This window comes from Pelmatolapia mariae, unplaced genomic scaffold (assembly GCF_036321145.2).
Source record: "Pelmatolapia mariae isolate MD_Pm_ZW unplaced genomic scaffold, Pm_UMD_F_2 NODE_ptg000406l+_length_49266_cov_1, whole genome shotgun sequence".
Taxonomy (NCBI): Eukaryota; Metazoa; Chordata; class Actinopteri; order Cichliformes; family Cichlidae; genus Pelmatolapia; species Pelmatolapia mariae.
In genome coordinates, this window is record NW_027052093.1 from 1 (window position 1) to 21,509 (window position 21,509).

A 21,509-nucleotide genomic window follows, 5' to 3' on the forward strand; every position below is an offset into this window, starting at 1 on the left:
CCAACAGACCTTGACCTTGATCACACCAAGAAATTTTATTTCATTTACTCTTTCTTAATATACATTGTCAACACATATTTCTACTTTGATATTTTTCCTTTGGTTTCCAAACAACATAAACTTGGTCTTATCTAGATTCAATGATAATTTATTTATATCAAACCACTTCTTTAATATCGTTAAATCCTGCGTGATCATCTCCAAAACCTGTGGCAATTCCACACCTGAACAAAATATAGTTGTGTCATCTGCAAATATTACAAACTTTTAATTTTGCGAGACTCTGCAAAATCATTTATGCACATAATAAACATTTTTGGACCCAATACTGAACCCTGAGGTACTCCACAAGCAATATGCATCAAATTAGATTTATATTCATTTATTTGTCCATATTGTTGCCTATTACCTAAATAGCTTTTTAACCAGTCCAAAGCCACTCCCCTAAACCCGTACCTTTCCAGTTTTTTTAACAAAATTTCATGATTAACAGTATCAAACGCCTTCTTCAGATCTAAGAAAACTCCGAGTGCATACCTCTTATTATCCATACATTCTGTTATCTCTTCCATTAAGTCTATCAATGCCAAAGTTGTTGATCTGTTTTTTCTGAACCCATACTGACTATCTGTCAGTAATTCATGTTCTTCCACAGAACTGTCAAATCTTTTTATGAAACGTTTTTCCAGTATCTTTCCAGTAACTTGGAATGGTTTAGGTCATACCTCTCCAAGAGGACTTTCTCCGTGAGCCTTGATGATTGTATTTCCTCCCCAGCCCCTTTTACTTGTGGTGTCCCGCAGGGCTCCGTATTAGGCCCAATTCTTTTTTCAATCTATATGTTGCCCCTAGGCCTAATCTTTAGGAAGCATAACATCTGCTTTCACTCATATGCCAATGACACCCAGATTTATCTACGGTTTAATAGAAACACCTCTACGCCCTTGGAATCGCTAGTCAAATGTCTCGACGAAGTTAAAACCTGGATGGCCTCAAATTTTCTTACCTTCAACGAGGATAAAAACAGAGGTAATTATTTTTGGACCAAGCTGTAATTTCAATGCCCAGATTTGGACTTATGTAACCTAACATGTGCTGTTAAAACGCATGTAAAAAACCTGGGGGTTTTCTTGGATAGCAAACTTACATTTGAGAAACAAATTAATTCAGTTGTCCAGTGGTCCTTTTTTAAATTAAGGCTCCTATCCAAAGTGAGATCTTTTCTATCCTTTAGAAAACTTGGAACGAGCAATTCATGCGTTTGTTTTATCTCAACTGGACTACTGCAATTCACTTTATGTGGGTGTTAGTCAGTCCAGCTTGGCCCAGCTCCAACTTGTACAGAATGCTGCAGCTCGCCTTTTGACTCGTGTGAAGAAACACCAACATATTACTCCGGTGCTTGCTTCCCCTTCATTGGCTTCCAGTGCGTTTTAGAATTAAATTCAAAATCTTACTTTTAAACTTATAAAGTGCTAAATGGCCAGGCACCGGACTATTTGTCTGACCTTGTGCAGCTGTATACGCCCTCTAGAGCCCTTCGATCAAGTGATCACTTACTCCTTACTTTACATAAGTCTAGGATGGTTCATAGAGGAGATCGGCATTTGCGGTTGTGGCACCGAAATGCGATCTACCTCTCCACATTAGAAAGGCCCCAACTGTTACGCTTTTTAAATCGCATCTTAAAACATATTTTTTTACTCTAGCTTTCGAAACTGTAGGAGAGTTATCAATTCTTTTATCCTAATCTGCTTTTAAATTATATCTGTTGTTGTTGTTAATGTCACTGTTTAATTGTCATGTTGTACAGCACTTTGGTCAACGCCCTGTTGTTATTAAATGTGCTTTATAAATGAATAAATGAAATGAAATGAAATCTTAGAGAACTGGGAGAGTATTGACACTGGTCTATAATTTGTAAAATGATACTTTTCACCTGTTTTGTAAATGGGAATAACTTTAGCAACTTTCATTTTTTGTGGAAAAACCCCTTTTTGAAAAGACAAGTTGAATATATATTTTAATGGTTTTACTATACCATCAATAACTCTCTTTACTGTTAGCATATCAATATCATTCCAATCTTTACTTGAATTTAATGAAATGAAGCAACGTCTGTTTCAAAATGTCCCACTGGCTCCTCCTGCTGGATTGTTTACCAAATTAGCATCATTAATCAGAGAGTTTATTTGGAACAAGAAGCATCCCCGCATTCGCTTGTCTTTGTTGTATCTTCCCTTTGATACAGGGGGGTTGAAATGCCCCAATTTTTACTGGTACTACCTGGCTATTGAACTAAGGACAATAATGTTTTATTTTTCATCCCAAAATACCCCGTCTTGGGTAGGGATGGAAGCAAATTCTCTTAAAATGCCATTAAATTTGTATTTATACTCTGCACAGCCAAAACAGTTAAAGAAAGAAACAAATAATCCTATAGTCCAAAATATGATTGAAGTTTGGTTTACAACAAAAGAAATGATGAATATTAAGAATAATCTCTCTCAGTTTAGTCCTATTTGGGGAAATGCCTTATTTGTACCAGGAAACCTGGACGTAGGGTTCCAGGGTTGGGCAGAAAAAGGTGTTAAGAAAGTGGATGATCTTTTTGTGATGGAGTAATGGTTTCATTTGAGGATTTAGTTTCAAAATTTCAAATCCCCCAAAAAACACTTTTTTAAGTAATTTACAAATTAGAAGCTTCATTTCTTCCATGCAAAATCAGTCTCTCAACGTTCCCCAGTTAAGTAAGTTAGAGGAGTTAATGGTGAAAAAAGGTGGTAGTAAAGGTTTAATTTCAACATTCTATAACTGGATTGTCTCTGCCTCTCCAGGAACATCAATTTCTAAGTTAGAAGCTTGGAGAAAGGACCTAAATATTAATATTTCTGAGGAGACATGGAAGTTAATTTGCTTAACATCACAAAACAATCGATTAATAGTAACTTAAAGTTATTACAATACAATTGGATCATGCAAACATATGTAACACCGGTGAAATTGAACAAATATAATAACAGAATTCCAGATACATGGAATTCTGTGGAACATTTTTCCACTGTATATGGGAATGCAGAATTGTCCGTGCATTTTGGTAGGAGGTGATGAATAAAATAAACCAAATTTTGAATAAAAAGATTGCTTTAGATGTAGAAATGTTGCTACTACATGTGTATTCTAAAAATCTTAAACTAAGAACCCACCAAATTGAGTTTATTGATTATTGTATATTACAGGCAAAACGTATGATTGCATTAAATTGGAAAAAATCAGATCCTCCTGCTATTGGTGCTTGGATAAATTCTTTGGCACAGTGTATGGCAATGGAAAGGATAACGTATTTTCTCAAAGACAAGTTAACATATTTCGATGAAATATGGAAGCCATTTAAAAACTTTATAAAAGAAGTAAACATCGGACAACTCCTGCAGGAGTGTGGATGAGGGGAAAATTGTTTAGTATGTGCTAGCTATTTCTATTGTCCATGTATGTATAAATACCACATATTGTACAAATGTATATATATTCTATGTGTTTTGTTTATATATATATATATATATATATATATATATATATATATATATATATATATATATTCTATGTGTTTTGTTTTTTATTTATTTTATTTTTTATTTTTTTGTTGTAGGTTTGGAAGAGAGCAGGGTGGGAGGTGAGGGCGGGGGAAAGGGTTCCTATTACTGCAGCATATTACTGGGAAAAAACCTTTGTATGCTGTTGCAAAAAGCAATAAAAATATTGCTTAAAAAAAAAAAGAAATGAAGCAACGTCAAAACACAACTGTTTTTTTATTTAACTAGAAGCAGCTTAATGAAATGAGAAAAAAATGCAGTGTGTGACCTTATATCTGCTCGAGTGTATATTAACACACACACACACACACACACACACAAATCTAATAAGTACTAGAAAGTACTAGAAAAGTCCTTCTAGTACTTTTCTCCCCTTTCCCCTTTAGGTCTATCTATTTAAAAAAAAACAATCAGTTGAAAGCATTAAATATGGTATTATGTAGGAATAGTACATATATAGCACATTTCAGTTCAGATGTGATAGTTTAATGTAAGGCAAACTGTGTAGTTAAAAAAAATAAAATGAACAAAAACTAACAAACAAAAAAATTCAAACTGAGCCCACATAAAGATTTTAGAATCTCCAAAAGTTGAATCTGTTCATCTGGACGTAGCGTTTTGTGGGAGAAACGTTTCGTCACTCATCCAAGTGACTTCTTCAGTCTCAGCTGACTGCAGGTTTCCCCAAACCTTATAAACAGTACATATGCATAATGACTGAAACCAGCCCACTGAAGGAACAATGGGCTGTGAGGTCAGTTCCTTAATCATAATTATGCAAATTCCCATGACCATTGATCAACAATCACTGACCAAAACCCACTGATCAAAGACCACTGATCAATGGCCATGAGTACCATTCACAGAGAGTTGGGAATGGCTGGAATCACAGCGTTGTAAGATGGCGAAAGATGTACCCTTAGGCCCCCTCCTCGATTCAGAGATGGTCTTTCCCTCTTCACGTAAATGGCCTCCTTGACTCCGCGCTCAAACCAGCGTTCCTCCCTGTCCAGGATGTGTACATCCTCATCGTTGAAAGAGTGTCCACTGGCCTGTAGGTGTAAATAAACTGCAGAGTCCTGGCCTGATGAGGTTGCTCTTCTGAGTTGTGCCATCCGCTTCGCTAGAGGTTGTTTGGTTTCCCCGATGTATAAATCCTGGCAATCCTCCTGGCACTTAACAGCGTACACTATGTTACTCTGTTTGTGTCGGGGGACCCGATCCTTGGGGTGGACCAGTTTTTGGCGCAGCGTGTTTTGGGGTTTAAAACCACAGAGACACGGTGTTTAGAAAAAATGCGTCTCAACTGCTCCGATACTCCTGACACATATGGGATCACTACAGGTTTTCGCCTGGGCAGCGGTTGTCCCTTCTCTCCTGGATCGACTGGAGCTTTCTTTAGGTGCCTTTCCCGCTTTGACAAAAGTCCAGCTGGGATAACCACATTTACTCAGGGCCTTCTTGATGTGATGTTCTTCTGCCTCCCTGGCCGCTGTGTCAGTGGGGATGGTGTTCGCTCTGTGTTGTAGCGTCCTGATGACACCCAGTTTGTGCTCCAGTGGATGATGAGAGTCAAACCTTAGATACTGATCCGTATGTGTAGGTTTACGGTACACGTCAGCCTTTAGATGTCCCCCATTACTGATGGAAATCTCACAGTCTAAGAAGGCTAACCTGCCACTTTTCATATCCTCCCTGGTGAATTTGATGTGTCGGTCCACCGAGTTAATGTGATCCGTGAAATGTAGTACGTCCTGAGATTTGATTTTCACCCAGGTGTCATCCACATATCTGAACCAATGACTTGGTGGTGTTCCAGGGTAGGATAGCAAAGCCCTCTTTTCCACTTCTTCCATGTACAAATTGGCCACGATGGGTGAAACTGGGGAGGCCATGGCACACCCATGTTTCTGCCTGTAGAACTGACCCTTGTATGTGAAGTAGGTGGAATGAAGACACAGTTCCAAAAGCAAACACACTTGATCGATGCTGAGAGTGGTCCTGTTGCTGAGGTTGGTGTCATCCTGTAATCTCTTACGGACTACCTCCAACGCTTCCGTGACTGGGATGCAAGTGAAGAGAGATGTAACGTCGTACGAGACCATGGTTTCATCTGCCTCCAAAATGACATCTCTCACCTTCTCAACAAAATCCAGGGTGTTCTGGATGTGGTGTTCAGAGCTGCCCACCAGCGGGCTACGTCCAGATGAACAGATTCAACTTTTGGAGATTTACTTTCCTGGATGATTGAGAATGCATCAAAAAGATTTTAGAACTTAAAATGTGATATGTTTTTGTTAAAAGCCTGAATTCTGAATTGTAAAGTCTCTCTAAAAAGACACTTTATGATGTCATAGCTGTACAAATATTTAAAAGCTCTAGCACAGGGGTGGGCAACTCCAGGCCTCAAGTGCCGGTGTCCTGCAGGTTTTAGATATCACCCTGGGTTAACGCACCTGAATCAAGTGATTAGTTCATTACCAAGGCTCGAGAACTTTAAGGCTGTGTTCCAATTCAGAGACCACACGCTTGAAGTACGCATTTTGAGTGTGATTACATCACCGCCACGCGACGACGGCTGTCCCAATTCAAAGCGTCACCATGACAAACTCAGCAGTGTGTGAGGAAGAGGAGGAGGAAAAGCCAGCAGCAGCTGACAGATGGAGAGAATAGACAGACTGTTCCCTGTTTGTGAAGGACTGCTAAAAAAGTTTAAAATAACTAATTGTCTGTCCTGAATCAGTCTTATTAGGTAATGTTCAAATAATTTTATCATTCCAGTGTTTTCAGTGTGGGAGAAAGTACTCAGGGCCTTCAAGTTACACACTATGGAAGGCAGCAACAAGTTTAATGTTCAGAAACCTAAAGTATGTATCAGCAGCAGACTGGACCTAAAAATAAATATTTGTTTCAGTTCTATGAAGCTTTGAGTATTTTGGATTAAGGCTAGGCCGTCCCATTTCACAAACCTCTCACTTCCGCACTTCTCGTACTTATAGTACTCACCGTACGAGAGTACGTGTAGTGCGTGTAATTCAAGCGTGCGGTCTCTTAATTGGGACACAGCCTAAGACATGTTGAGGAGGTAACTTAGCCATTTAAATTGAGCTGTGTTGGATCAAGCACATATCTAAAACCTGCAGCACACCAGCACTTGGGGCCTGGAGTTCCCTACCCCTCCTCTCGCAGATAGGATGGAAAAGTGTGACATATAGTCTGACACACCTTTTCTGATAAGAGATGACAAGGAGCAAAGTACAAGGCTTTTTCTTTTATTTTTCTTCCATTTCTCACCACTTCCAAGTGTTGTCAGTGCAAGTTGTGTTGCTTGTTTTAACAAAAACGTTTTGCAACTGTACTAAAAATTGCTTTCACAGTCTTTATTCTGATTTGATGGCATTTTATATTTTATATATTTTTATACTTGCAAAATATTTCTTATTTAACATATTTTGCTTGTACAAATTAAAAAATAAAAAATAAATAAATCAACAAGGTTTTGCAACCAAAACACTAAAGACTAAGTCTATTTTAATACAATTTGTTCTTTATCGTACACAGCCAACATTTTAGCATGGATGATATTTATATAACTTTACAATTATGTTTCATGTTTTATCATTTTAGTGATTTAATCTATCGTGCGTTACAAGTTTATGCATGTGCTTGCATTTCTTTTGGCTTTTTCCTCACAGAAATGTAAGTTGCAACCTTGCCTTTACCCTACCTCTAATTGGAAATAAAAACTGAAGTGCACATTTGGAGTCTTTGAACTTGCTTGAGCAATAATAGCTTTTTTTTAGGGCTTTTCATATTGTTGGGCTGTGAGATGGCTTGTTTAGTGTTTAGTTATATAGAATATAGAGGTATAGATGACCCAGTCACAGGAGCATGTCACATAGGTGGAGTAAAAAGAAAGTTCATCCAAAATCTGAAAAGCTCACGTTCCCAATTAGTTATCAAATAGCAATACCCTGAGGATCTGCAGTTCATGTGACAGGACAATGGAGATTTAGTGAATAGTTAAATAAAAATAGAAAATCTGAAATTGCTTAATGAGCAGTAATTTAAAGTTTTGACATTTTTTTACAACATTTGAGCATTTTTTAAGTTATTGAAACTCAGTCTTTTATTTTTAACTTATTTATTTTAATAGTGTACTTTAGTCACTATTAAAGTATTTTAAAGTACTATTAAAGTGCACTTTACTGGCAGCACGGTGGCACGGTGGTTAGCACTGTTGCTGCACAGCAAGAAGGTCCTGAGTTCAATTCCACCATCAGGCCAGGGTCTATCTGTGTGGAGTTTGCATGTTCTCCCCGTCTTTGCGTGGGTTCCCTCCGGGTACTCCGGCTTCCTCCCACCATCCAAAGACATGCAGCTCATGGGGATAGGTTAATTGGATAATCCAAATTGCCACTAGGTGTGAATGTGAGTGCGAATGGTTGTCTGTCCCTGTGTGTTGGCCCTGCGACAGACTGGCGACCTGTCCAGGGTGTACCCCGCCTCTCGCCCCATGACAGCTGGGATAGGCTCCAGCGCCCCCCGTGACCCTGAAAAGGATAAGTGGAAGCAGATGGATAGTGTACTTTACTATTTTAACTTTTCTACATACATGTGTGTGTGTGTTCGGAAGCAATTTTTTATTTAGTTTTGCATAGACTCAAGACTTTTGCATTTGCTACTACAAGAACATAGTACATGTGGTTGTTATGCAAATAAGAAAAATGGGTATCATTTTAGCAAGTTCTGCATTTTTACTAATTCTGCAATCAGCTTTGCAGGCTCCAGTAACAGTAACCAGTATCCAGTAACCAGTAAAGCAGCCTTGCTCCTTTTCCATTGTTACTTGTTTCTTCCAATTTTGTGTCTCTGTCTCAAACCACTACACTCACTGTCTTTGGAAAGTCTCTCCTCCTACTTTTTTGATATATTTGTATGAGCTAGTCTGTCTTTGCAAAATAGAGTCCTGGAGTTGCCTGCATGGATTCCTCACAAAGCTGAGGAGGAGCAGCTGAAGATTTGACTCTTGTTTTTCGCTACAAATTAACAAGCTGTCTCTTAAGAGCCGGCTTGTTTACAAATCACAAGTTGCTATTTATGCTCACTGAATTTTGCCTTGTAACTAACACATACTTTAAACATAACAAGTTTAAATATATGAGTGGTAGTGATTTTAACAAAAGGTGTGAAACTCTCTGCATTGCTACTGGGATATAACCTGTAAGTGTAATAAAACAACATGTCTGTAAATGCAGTTTTTTTCCATGTTCTAACAAACGTTAACTTACTACATGATTCTGTTCCAGATATTTATTTTTTAAATAAAAGCGTTCCATCAAATGATAATAATAAAAACACAATATGTCTGTTCAGTAATTGACAAAGTCGAAGTGTTATATAAATGCAAGTTCGTTTACGATTAAAATCAATGAAAATTTATGAGGTTATAATTGCAGTTGAACAACAAAAACCTCAATGCACAGCATATTCTAGCCTTTATGTCCATAGTGTGCATGAAAAACTGTGTGTTCAAAGTACAAAAGTATCTTGGATTAAATATTAGCCTTTCATTTTTTTACTGAAACAATAAAACAATAAAAAATGAGTAGTTGGTAAAACCTATAACACAACACATGATCTTTTTGAAAAAAAAGCTTTCTTTCTTTAGCAAATTGTAAGGATGAATTAGAAATGATATGTCTGTAGTATCCATGGAACCATGCAGAATTGCATAAATTAAACACAACCTCTTTTTCATACACACATGCACACACACACACACCACCCTTTTTTATGTGGTCGTGATCAAAGTACAAACCAGCCTGAGGATTCTGAACGCAGCTTACCGAGGGGAGAAGAGTTGTTTGATAAGTCTACAGGTATTGAAGTTTTTGTTTTTTCATTGAGTTAATTAAAGATTGTTAAATTGTTGGTGCTATGTTTCATTATATTCTGAGACTTTTTATACAAAGGAATGAAAATTCAGGAGGTCAGGAGGACTACATCTAAAACTCTTATCCTTGGTATTGCAATTATATTTGCAGAGATTATGCTGCGAAATGGTTAATTTTGTTTAGATAAATACTCTTTTTTATTTTCGAATAGTGTTGTCTTCTGGTATGAATAACAATAATTCAAAAACGTTTGCTAAAATGTGATACATGTGATTCTTTGAATTTTTAGCACCCCAGGACCATTCATCATGGAAGGAATATCTCTTAAACCTCTGCTCAGAAGAATCACTACTTTGCTTTTCCAACACACTGCAATTGTACTTCTCCTGACACTGGTTTGCATAGGTAGCATTTACACATATATCTGCAATTATTCAATTTAACTGTTAAGGTTTGATTCTTGGAAACAGAAAGCAAGAAAACTGCCAAACTGTATAACTGCTGACTCTAGGCAAGGCAAGGCAAGGCAAGTTTATTTATATAGCACAATTCAACAATAAGGTGATTCAAAGTGCTTTACAGAGACATTAAAAACAAAAACAAATAAAAAGCATGATCTAAAATTGATTAAGACAAACAAACAAACAAACAAACAAAACAGTATTTAAAATCAAAACAGTAGATAAAATCAGAACAGTAGATAAAATCAGAACAGTAGATAAAGTCAGTAGTTAAAATGTAAGTTTTGAAATTTAAGCTTAAAAGTGTGGATTTGGTGATTTATTCAAAAGCAGCTGAGAATAGGTGGGTCTTCAATCTGGATTTAAATAAACTGAGTGTTTCAGCTGATCTGAGGCTTTCTGGGAGTTTGTTCCAGAGATATGGAGCATAAAAGCTGAATGCAGCTTCTCCGTGTTTGGTTCTGACTCTGGGGAACTGATAAGAAACCGGATCCAGATGACCTGAGGGATCTGGAAGGTTCATACTGGGTCAGGAGGTCACTGATGTATTTTGGTCCTAAACCATTCAGAGCTTTATAAACCAGCATCAGAACTTTAAAGTCTATCCTCTGACGGACAGGCAGCCAGTGTAAAGACCTCAGAGCTGGACTGATGTGGTCCACTTTTTTGGTCTTAGTGAGGACTCGAGCTGCAGAGTTCTGAATGAGCTGTAGTTGTCTGACTGATTTTTTAGGTAGACCTGTAAAGATGCTGTTACAGTAATCAAGCCTACTAAAGATGAATGCATGGACTAGTTTTTCCAGGGTCCTGTTGAGACATCAGATCTTTTATCCTTGAAATATTCTTGAGGTGATAGTAAGCTGATTTTTTTTATTGTCTTAATGTGTTTTTCTAAGTTTAGGTCTGCATCCATCGCTACACCCAAATTTCGCGCCTGGTTTGTGGTTTTTAGGTGTATAGATTGAAGTTCTCTGGTGACCTGTAATCGTTTTTCTTTGGCACCAAAGACTATTACTTCAGTTTTGTTTTTGTTTAGCTGGAGAAAATTGTGGCACAACCAGTCATTAATTTCCTCAATGCATTTACCAAGAGCCTGTACAGGGCCTCGGTCTCCTGGTGACAATGTGATATATATTTGTGTGTCATCTGCATAGCTATGATAGTTTATTTTGTTGTTCTTTATAATCTGTGCCAGTGGGAGCATGTATATGTTAAACAGAAGGGGTCCCAAGATGGAACCTTGGGGAACTCCGCATGTGATACTTATCTGCTCAGATGTGAAGTTACCTATTGATACAAAGTATTTCCTGTTTTCTAAGTATGTTTTGAACCAGTTTAGTACAGTTCCTGAAAGACCTGCCCAGTTCTCCAGTCGTTTGAGTAATATGTTGTGGTCAACTGTATCAAATGCTGCACTGAGATCCAGTAGAACTAAGACTGACATTTTTCCACTGTCTGTATTCAGACATATGTCATTAAACACTTTGGTCAGAGCGATTTCAGTGCTGTGGTTCTGTCTAAAACCTGACTGGAAGGCATCATAGCAGTTATTCTGTTTTAAGAAGTAATTGAGCTGTTGAGAAACTGCTTTTTCAATGATCTTACTTAAAAATGGGAGGTTTGAGATCGGCCTGTAGTTGTTCATTTGTGTCTTGTCAAGATTGTCCTTTTTCAGTATAGGTTTTATTACAGCAGTTTTTAGTGGTTCTGGAAACACACCTGATATTAAAGAAAAGTTTACGATCTGTAACAGGTCTGACTCCAAAGTCTTTGAGACCTTTTTGAAAAAAACTTGTTGGCAGGACATCTAAACAGCAAGAGGAGGAGTTCAGTTGACCTAAGATGTCCTCCAGGTCTTTGCTGTTAATAGGGTGAAACTGTTTGATGGTGTTTAAACAGTTTTTTGGTGGACACAGTACATATCCTGGATCTGCTGTTGATGTACCAATTGCTTGTCTAATCTTTTGGATTTTTTCTGTGAAGAATTTGGCAAAGTCATTGCAGGCCATGGTCGAATGAAGTCCAGTTGCCACTGACACAGGAGGGTTTGTTAGTCTGTCAACTGTAGCAAATAAGACCCGAGCGTTATGACTGTTTTTGGTGAGGATGTCAGAGAAGTAGGACCTCCTTGCACTCCTCAGTTGTAAATTATAATTGTGAAGTTTCTCTTTATAGATGTCATAATGAACCTGGAGGTTTGTTTTTCTCCATCTGCGCTCAGCTTTCCTACACTCTCTTTTTTCATTTTTCACCAGTGTGGAGTTTCTCCATGGAGACTTCTTCCTTCCAGAGATAACCTTCACCTTAATGGGAGCAATAGTGTCCATTACATTTAACATTTTAGCATTGAAGCTATTGACGAGGTCATTGACTGAACCTCTGGACAGATCAGGTGTTAATGGGAAGACCTGGTTAAAGATCTCACTACTGTGTTCAGTTATACACCGTTTTGTGATCACTGCTGTTGATATATTTGTGTGGGCTGAGATTTTACTTTCAAAGAAAACACAGTAATGATCAGATAGGCCCACATCAGATACAGTAACCTTTGAAATGCTCAGGCCCTTGGAGATCAGTAGGTCAAGAGTGTGTCCTCTATTATGTGTGGCCTCTGTTACATGCTGAGTCAGCCCAAAGTTGCCCAGAGTGTTACTCAGGTCTTTAGTCCCTTTGTCCTGAGGGTTGTCCACATGGATATTAAAATCCCCAACAATAATTACACAGTCGAAATCAACACAGATCACAGACAGCAGTTCACTGAGGTCATTAAAAAAGTCTGTGCAGTATTTGGGAGGCCTGTAAACATTAAGAAACACAACTTTGGATGGGGCCTTCAGCTGTAACGCCACATATTCAAAAGACTGAAAACTTCCAGGAGATAGCTGCTTACATTGAAATGATTCATTAAATAAGACGGCAACCCCTCATCCTCTCCTGCTCACCCTGGCCTCACTGATAAAACTGTAGTTAGGAGGGGTCGTCTCGATGAGAACAGCTCCACTGTTACTTTGGTCCAACCAAGTTTCAGTTAAAAACATAAAATCAAGGCTGTGCTCAGTGATTAAATCATTAATTAAAAATGTTTTCCCAGCTAAAGATCTAACGTTTAATAAAGCCAACTTAAGTGTTTTAGAGGTATTATTTGCCCCCTCGTGTTTGGGAGCAGTCTGTGGCACACAAGGTATGTTTACTATATTTAAAGATCTATTAGAATGCAGCTCTCTGTGTTTTGACCAGGCCACATGTCTCCTTCTGTCACCTAAAAGTACAGAAATTTTAAAACCTAGTAAACAGGGTCCCAGCTTCTCCTGGGAAAACTGCCATAATCCTCACAGCCTGGACCCTCCACACATCACACATCAGACTGCGGAGACAGAGCATGAAGGTGGTAAGGAGGAACTAAGGGGGGCGAGGCTGCGCAGTGTAACTTTGATTGCTCTGTTGAGGGCGGGGCTCGATGGCGAACCTTTGGCTGCTCTGGTGGGGGGTTAATGGGGGACAAAAAGGGATTGGGCCGGGGGGTAGATCTGAGCCCAGCATTGACCCGCTCCATCATCTCCTCAGTGAATTTCAGGTGTGGGGAGGAGGGAGAAAGGGAGGGGGAGGAGGGTGATGGCCTGTCAGGGGTTTGGGGGACTGGGGAAGGTCGTGGTCCCTGGTCCTGGTCGTTGGTGTTGTTGAGAGAGTTGGAGGCAAATAGGGACCCCTCTTCTTGCCTCAGATGTCTCTCCTTTCTGAGGCTCTTCCCGGGTGGGGGCAGATGGAGCTCCTCCTCAAGGTTTCTGCTGGGCTTTGTTTGTTCTTGGAGTACTGTTTGTTCCTCTTTATGAGATAACTCCTCGTTTATCTCAGCTTTGGCACCAAGCACAGATGGATGACGTATGGAATAAAACAGGTTGGAGGTGAACAGTTTCACCCCTGACTTGTTAAAATTAAATCCATTTGCTTTAAACAGATGCCTGCGTTCCCAAAAAATATTAAAGTTGTTGATAAAATGCACTGAGTGGTCAGTACATGCTGATATAAGCCATTTATTCAGTGCAAACAATCTGCTGAATCTCTCGTCTCCTCCTCTGACGGGCGGTACAGGCCCACTGTTTTTATTTATCAAGTAAAATAACTTATTAAACAGGACAACAAGCACATTTTGAAGTTAATTTAAAATATAGTTACTTTTTTCCAGGACATTCACAGGAGATCAGTCCTTCTCAGCCATTAATAGCAGTGGCTGGTGACGACGTTGTTTTGCCGTGCCAGCTGGAACCTCCTGTGGACGCTGTTCAGATGACAATCGAGTGGGGAAAACCTGACCTAAACCCCAGATTTGTGTTTGTTCGGCACAATGGACAGGAGCTTCAGACAGACCAAAACACAGCCTACAAGGGAAGAGTGTCTCTGTCCATCGATAAGCTAAAGCACGGAGATGTTTCACTGAATCTGTCCAAAGTGAAAGTCTCTGATAGTGGAAGATACAGATGCTACATTCCACAACAGAGTAAAGAATATTTTGTTGAGCTTCTTGTTGGTAAGTAAATAAATTATATTATTATATTATATTATATTATATTATCTCATACATTATGTTCATGTTCATTTGTATTATTGCAGTCACAGACTAGGTTATATGGAGGACCACAAGGGCCACGCACATCAAAATTAATAATTCTGTGCTTAAATAATGAATTGTAGAATAAATTCTGCATTTGCAAATTCATTTTCGAATTCCACATTAAAAACTGATTTTCAAAATGTTTTTAAAAACACAATTTAAAATGGTGATTCCACTCCTCACTTTAAAATCCATTTCCCTTTCCTGTTCTGTCAAGTATCATAAAGTAATGTGGTAACATCTGGCATCCATCTGGACTGACATGTTTACTGTCAGCATTTTAATCGCTAGTTTAAAGGCTGTAGATTGGCACCCAAAGTTAAGGCAGTTCATGTGTATAGCATATTAAACATCGGAGACATGGACCAAAGTGATGCACAGCAAGTTAACCAACAGTAAAATAAATAAATAAAAAGCAGTAAGAATAAAAAACAAAGTAATTAAAAATATTAAAAGGAATGATACAGTACTTTAACTGACACTAAGAATTAAAAACACTATGATTATGAACACTATGAAATAAAAATGGGGCCACATTCAGAACAATTAAGAACATTAATAACATTATTTGATATAGAGGTTATTGTACTGAGTCAATGTTTTTAACGGTTCTTTCTAGCTCAAACCAACAACACATTTTATTGCCAAAGAGTTTTAGTGCTTAAACCAGCAACTAAATGTTAAAGTGAGTTAGTGAGTAATAAATAAATAAATAAACAAAGCAGTCCGTGAGTACACAGCAACATAGAGAAGACTGGAGACGAAAAAGAGAACCAACATGAAACCAAAAAACTAGAAATATTAAAGTCAGATGCTATATTTCTATGGGAACGCCAGGACTGCCATAATGAAATAATTAAATACACCATTAAATAATTAATTAAATGTGGCAATAATTAATTAATTATTGACACATTTAATTAATTATTTATGTATTTCACATTTTAATTAATTATTGACACATTTAATTATTTAATGATATATTTATTTATTTCATTTTGGCAGTCCCTGGCCGCCTGGCTCTCACCCATGAAATTAATTTTATCTGTCAGCCTCACCCATCAAACTCACGGGGCGGGGTTAACGCTGCCCATGCAGCTTCTCTAACATTTGATTGGTTGCCTTGCAATGTAAGTCAAAACAGGTCGATCCTAGATAATCGATTGCTTCTGTAGACTTGAGGCAGCCGGGTATCCCAGAATGCATTTCAAATCAGAGGCAGCAATGGTGGTAGTGTAGTTTTAAAATACCCCGTTTTTCTGTCACCAGCTACACTTTTAACAGTGTTTTAGCCGCGAATGTCGCGCCGTAATCTTCACATGTCTGGTCAGGTTGTCAGCATAAAACATGTTTGCAAAAGTGCTCAGATGTTTTCGAGATTTCACTAGCTCTGCTAACAGTCAGCATGCAGAGTGCACCGAGGGGGTTACGTCAACCGGTTTGTTTACATATTCCACTTTCCGTGTTCCAAATGTTGCCTTCGCAGATTCTCATTTTCACCGAACGATCGTCTCTTTCCGCCTGGTCTTGTGTCTCTGTGCTTCTGTAACATAAAGAATGAGCTGACATTTTTCTCACGAAACCAGCGATCAGCTCAGCAGGCCCTCAGTTTAACTGCATGCGTCCTCCTCCTCACCTGTCAGCTGTTTAACACCTGCTGCTGATTCAAGAAACACACCCACGTTACCTGGTGATAGTCACAGTTTAACTGGGCAGCCGGTGCTTGATATAACGCAATGTCAGCGCATTTTTCTGCACAACATAAGTAAATATAGTATTTTTCCCAAGCGCAGAGCTGCTGGAGCTTGTTTCCTTACACAGCACTATAGGCGAACCAGCTTCATCAGCGGCTGATGTCCAATCACCGCACACAGCTTTGAAACCTCACCTGAGTTTTAGCTCTCAGTGGTTAAACGCTGGACTTAATTCACTCAGGTTTGTCTGTCGGGTCACGTTTACTTCGCTGTTTTATTTACAACTGAGCAAATCGGTTTGGCTGAGGCTAAAGTTACGGCTTGTTACAAACTATGAACACATCGTGCAGACTTCTGGATGTTAGAAGAAAACTAATACTGCACATGAATGAGACTAAAGGCAGGAAGGTGTCCTTTAAAACTAAACATGTTAGTAGGACCTCCCTATCATAGTTTATGATATAGCACGTGTATTTCAGTAATAGCCTACTGATTTCAGTGCAGTGGTGAACAGTCACAAAGCTCACATGGACGTTATCTGTGATACTTCTTAACTATAATTTATCCAAGTTAACGTCAGTTAACCATTCAGACAGTTCTTTTGCAATGAAAAACATAAACACCTATGCTGCGTAATGTTTACATTACAGCTGCTTATGCAGTAACCATGGTAACCACGGACTCCGAGCGGCTGGATCGACGGAGGGCAGACAACAATTTTACATGTATGATCTTAAAACAGGACACAGCCATTATCCGTCCTGGCCTCATATCAAATGTGAACGCAGACTGAGTCTATGTTTGACGTTTGCTTTATATATAATCTTCCCCCTCAAACATTTAAACAGCAGCGAGTCTGCAGCTGAGGGAATACAAACTCAAACAGGTTCGATCGTGGATTCATTTGGTAATTTATTAAATGTATAACTGTTATTCTAATCTGCTGCTGGAGTCTTACACTGATGAAAATGCAGATAACACAGATCACGAACACCTGTTCAACCAATCCACTTTCATTCCACTTTGATCTGCGACAAACTGACGGTTCATCTCTGTTACAATGTTGTTGTTCTTTATGCTGTAGATTTTCACATCTCTGGAATAGTTGGCAGTATTAAGGATGCTTTTCTGTAAAATCATATTGATATGACCCGTGACATATTCGTAGATGACAGTTAGATAATCAGCTGGGAAACTCTGGGTTAACTCAGAGAGCTGAAGATATCGTGGATATGCTGACCTCGCTCCGTGGTGTACAGGTCCGTTTACCCTCATGATTAATATTCACAATTAAAAATATTAGCCGAACATCATGAAGTCTGTATGTGTTTCATAGTGTCGAACAACCTTTGTACAGTTAAGCCAGCAGCTACTACATGACCGGAACACCAACGTTATCTCTTTTATGCGTTTATACGCAGGTCACGCTGATTACTGAACAAAAAACCCAAAGATCAGCTGTTAATCGAATTTATTTGCTCTCTCTCCTCTTTAAACATGTTTTTAATGTTAGTTATAATTCAGAATTGGCGACTGAAACACGTAGGACACATAAGAACATCAGGAAAATAAACCCCGATAAATATAACCTCAGTAAAAGAAGTCAGTGTCAGCGGGGGTTATTACAGCTGTGTACCGGGGCCTGCGCTTTGTCGGCGGTAACAACAGCTCGATTGCTTGCGAGGCAAGCGGGTCTATCCCACGCTTTGCCGTGAGACTGGGCAGACATCTCCGAAATCATCGAAGCACTTTTGCAAAGAGGCTGTATCTTGACAAACCGACCAGACATATGAAGATTAAAACCACTACATTCTTGGCTAAAAAAATATTAAAACGGTATTTGGTGACAAACAAACAGGGTTTTTCAAAGTTGAGTTCTGTTAGTTTTCCACATGCCAGTTGTTGTGCGCTAAACACAATGGCCACCAGGCCAAAGCAATGGTGTTGACTCGATCAGCGTTAACCCCGCCCCCTGAGTTTGATGGGTGAGTCTGACAGATAAAATTAATTCATGGTGAGAGCCAGGCGCCAGGACTGCCAAAATGAAATAAATAAATATATCATTAAATAATTAATTAAATGTGTCAATAATTAATTAAAATGTGAAATACACAAATAATTAATTAAATGTGTCAATAATTAATTAATTAAATGTGTCAATAATTAATTAAAATGTGAAATACATAAATAATTAATTAAATGTGTCAATAATTAATTATTAAATGTGTCATAACTATTTATTTAATTTAATTAATTCCAATTTTAATTAATTATTGCCACATTTAATTAATTATTTAATGGTGTATTTAATTATTTCATTATGGCAGTCCTGGCGTTCCATATATTTCTAGACAGCTTTTAATGCAATAACTTATATTCTGCTTTCAACTACAGTCCCCTTATCAGAAGGGGTCAATAGTGTTCCACATGTTTGATTTGGCTGATTTTTATACCAGAGGCCTTTGTTGATGCAGTCCCAAAGAGATTTATGCCTCCATTGGATCAAACAGGGACTTGGATCAAAACGGGACATCAACCCGAGTTTCACTTGTCAGGCAAGTGTACAAATTACTACACTAGGGACAATACTTCAGCCCAGTATCACAGCAAAATAGAGACATGCCAATCCACCATGTCCATTTCACAGTTTGCCTCTCCAAAACTGAAATGTACTTCATGCAGAAGTTGCAATAAGCTGCAGTAACAGCAGATGGAGATATTTGATTTCAGGCCAAGATGAAAATAATCACGAGAAAGCATTTAGACAGACAAAAACAACGTTGACAATACATGATGAGGATGTTCATTTTCTTGAGGTAAAGCTTTTTTAGTTTAACTACGTGGTTACACAAAGGTTTAAATATGTACTTTTAAATGCTACCAACATGTGCCACCTGTAAGAGATTATTTCTGTAAATAATGATTTATAGAAAAAAAGGATCATTGATTTAGTTTAAGTATCGGATGAGTCATTGATGAAATAACTCTTTTTTCTTTTTGTCATCAGGACCTTCCTTCCAACCCGGTGCCAAGTTAGCAGGACTCGATAAAGCAAGCAGTGGAGTGATGCTGGACTGTAAGTCTGCAGGCTGGTATCCAGAGCCTGAAGTAATATGGATGGATGGTGATGGAAACCTCCCTCTCTGCTGGACATACGGAAGCACTCAGAGGTCCTGATGACCTCTATACTGTCAGCAGCAGAGTAACTGTAGAAAAGAGACAAAAGAACAACATCACCTGCAGAGTCAACAGAAAAAACATCAACCAGAGCAGAGAGACACACATATATGTTCCAGGTAGAAGAAAAACATTTAATTAAATAAATAAAATCCTGTTAAAGGAAATGAAGGTTTGTTGTGCTTTTAAAATATACTTGTTTCTATTGTTTCAGATGATTTCTTCGTGGTTCCAGCAAGCTGTGTTGTTCCTGTCACCTTTAATGTGATTTTCTGCCTCATATTTGTTTTGCAGTCGCTATTTTTATGTGGAAACATAGTGAGTCAGTAATGTGTTTGATTTATTTATATATTCATTTTATGTCAAAGTGTGAGAAATTGCACTATTTTGAACTAAATACATGTAAAAAAAAACATGGACATGTTTAATTTTAATTTGTTTTGTTTTTTCCACAGAGATGAAAACTCAAGGTACTCCTACCACAGAATGTCAGTATTTCCTGGAAGATTTGGGCAACAAAAATGGAAAACTTAATGAACAGTTAAAAGCGTGTGAGGAAAAACAAAAGAATGCAGTACAGAAGATGACTGATGTTCTAAAGGAGATTTTGACTAAATAGAGGAGCAGAAAGAACAATTTATCAGCCAAACAAAGGAGGCAGAAAGACTGGCTACGGAGAATGAGGAGAAGATTAGATTAGTTGAAAATGATCTTGCAGTAAAGGGAGATAAAGCAAAGGGATACTTCAAACTAAAAGAAATCATGATCGATGTCACAGGGGAAATAGATAAGGTAAAACAAAATAATCAACAGTTTGGATTTAATACAGACAAGCTAATAAAGTATATAAATGAGGAGGTTTCTAGAACGACACAACAGAAAGAAGAATTGGAGAAACACTTAGTGCAAATGAAAAGACAAATGGAGGGAGATAGAGAGTAAGAGAATGAGATCCAATCCAAGTTTAAGAATCTGCCCAAAAATAATAGAGATTTCAAAATTATTAGGCGGGGCAAAAAAAATTGTTTAAATGACAAAGTAGTGTAACTGACACTGTAAATTAAAAAAGTCTGAAATTTAAAAGGACTTGAGAAGATATATATATTTTCAATTGGGGTTTGAATACAGTTAGTGAGGAAGGTGACCTGGTTTGGAAATAGAGGCTTTTCTGAAGTTTTGAAGCTTCATCTGAGAAAGCCCGGTTGGCTCAAAGAGCCAGTTAGCATTTTGAAATAACTAAAAGATGACTGCTCTTGATCAGCAGACCTAAAAGTGAGATGGGTCAAACAATTTTAAATGTTCTTATAGATAACTGAAGAAGCATTAAAGAAATTAAAGCAGGTCCCATTTTTAGTATTTTAGTCAATCAGGAATATGACAAATTCCATGAATACAGTTTGTATTTATTAAAAGCAAGAATTTAATTCAATGTAATTTTAATGTAATATTTTAAATTATGATGCTAAGGGCCTGCGATATGAATATATGAGTATTTGTAAGTATCATTACTGATCAGTGGGGTTAATTACAAAGTGGTGAAGTAGTGGTTGAGAAATGTGATAAAAGTCAATTTTTAACATCAGTTAAACCAGTGTTATGAATTTGACAGAAAAGATAAGTACTGCTTTGTCCTGTCAGCAAACAAGTGCTGAGCAATGTTCTGTTTATTTCATTTATTTTTTAATCTTCTAAATGCTGTTAAGAGTTAATGTGAGATATCAGGGTATGTTATTGGTCATCCAGGTTGTGGTAGTCTTAAACATTAGGTTGAAGTCAGCTGGAGTTCTTTTTTAGGTTCATGAAAACATTTCTCCTCTCATCTGAGAGCTGACTCCCCAACAGCTAAAAGCTGTCTGGGAGTCACCTTTTAAAACTGAAGCCAACTGTTTTGTAGTTTGGCTTCAGTTCAAATCTTTCAAGTTTAACTGAGATGAAGTCAGTGATACTTTCTGTGGAGCTGTCACCTTGGACATCATCCTAAGAGTCACTAACCCACCATGTCAACATGTGAGTTCTTAGGATGACATTAACCAAGGTGTAAATCAGTGATGGAAGGGTGATCTGTGCACTGGAACTTG

General features: G+C 38.0%; 1 pseudogene; it reads left to right on the forward strand.

Moving 5' to 3' along the window:
* The first annotated feature begins 14,134 nt into the window (after positions 1 to 14,134).
* On the forward strand, positions 14,135 to 20,050 carry LOC134623122 (butyrophilin subfamily 1 member A1-like; annotated as a pseudogene).
* The last annotated feature ends 1,459 nt before the right edge of the window (positions 20,051 to 21,509 follow it).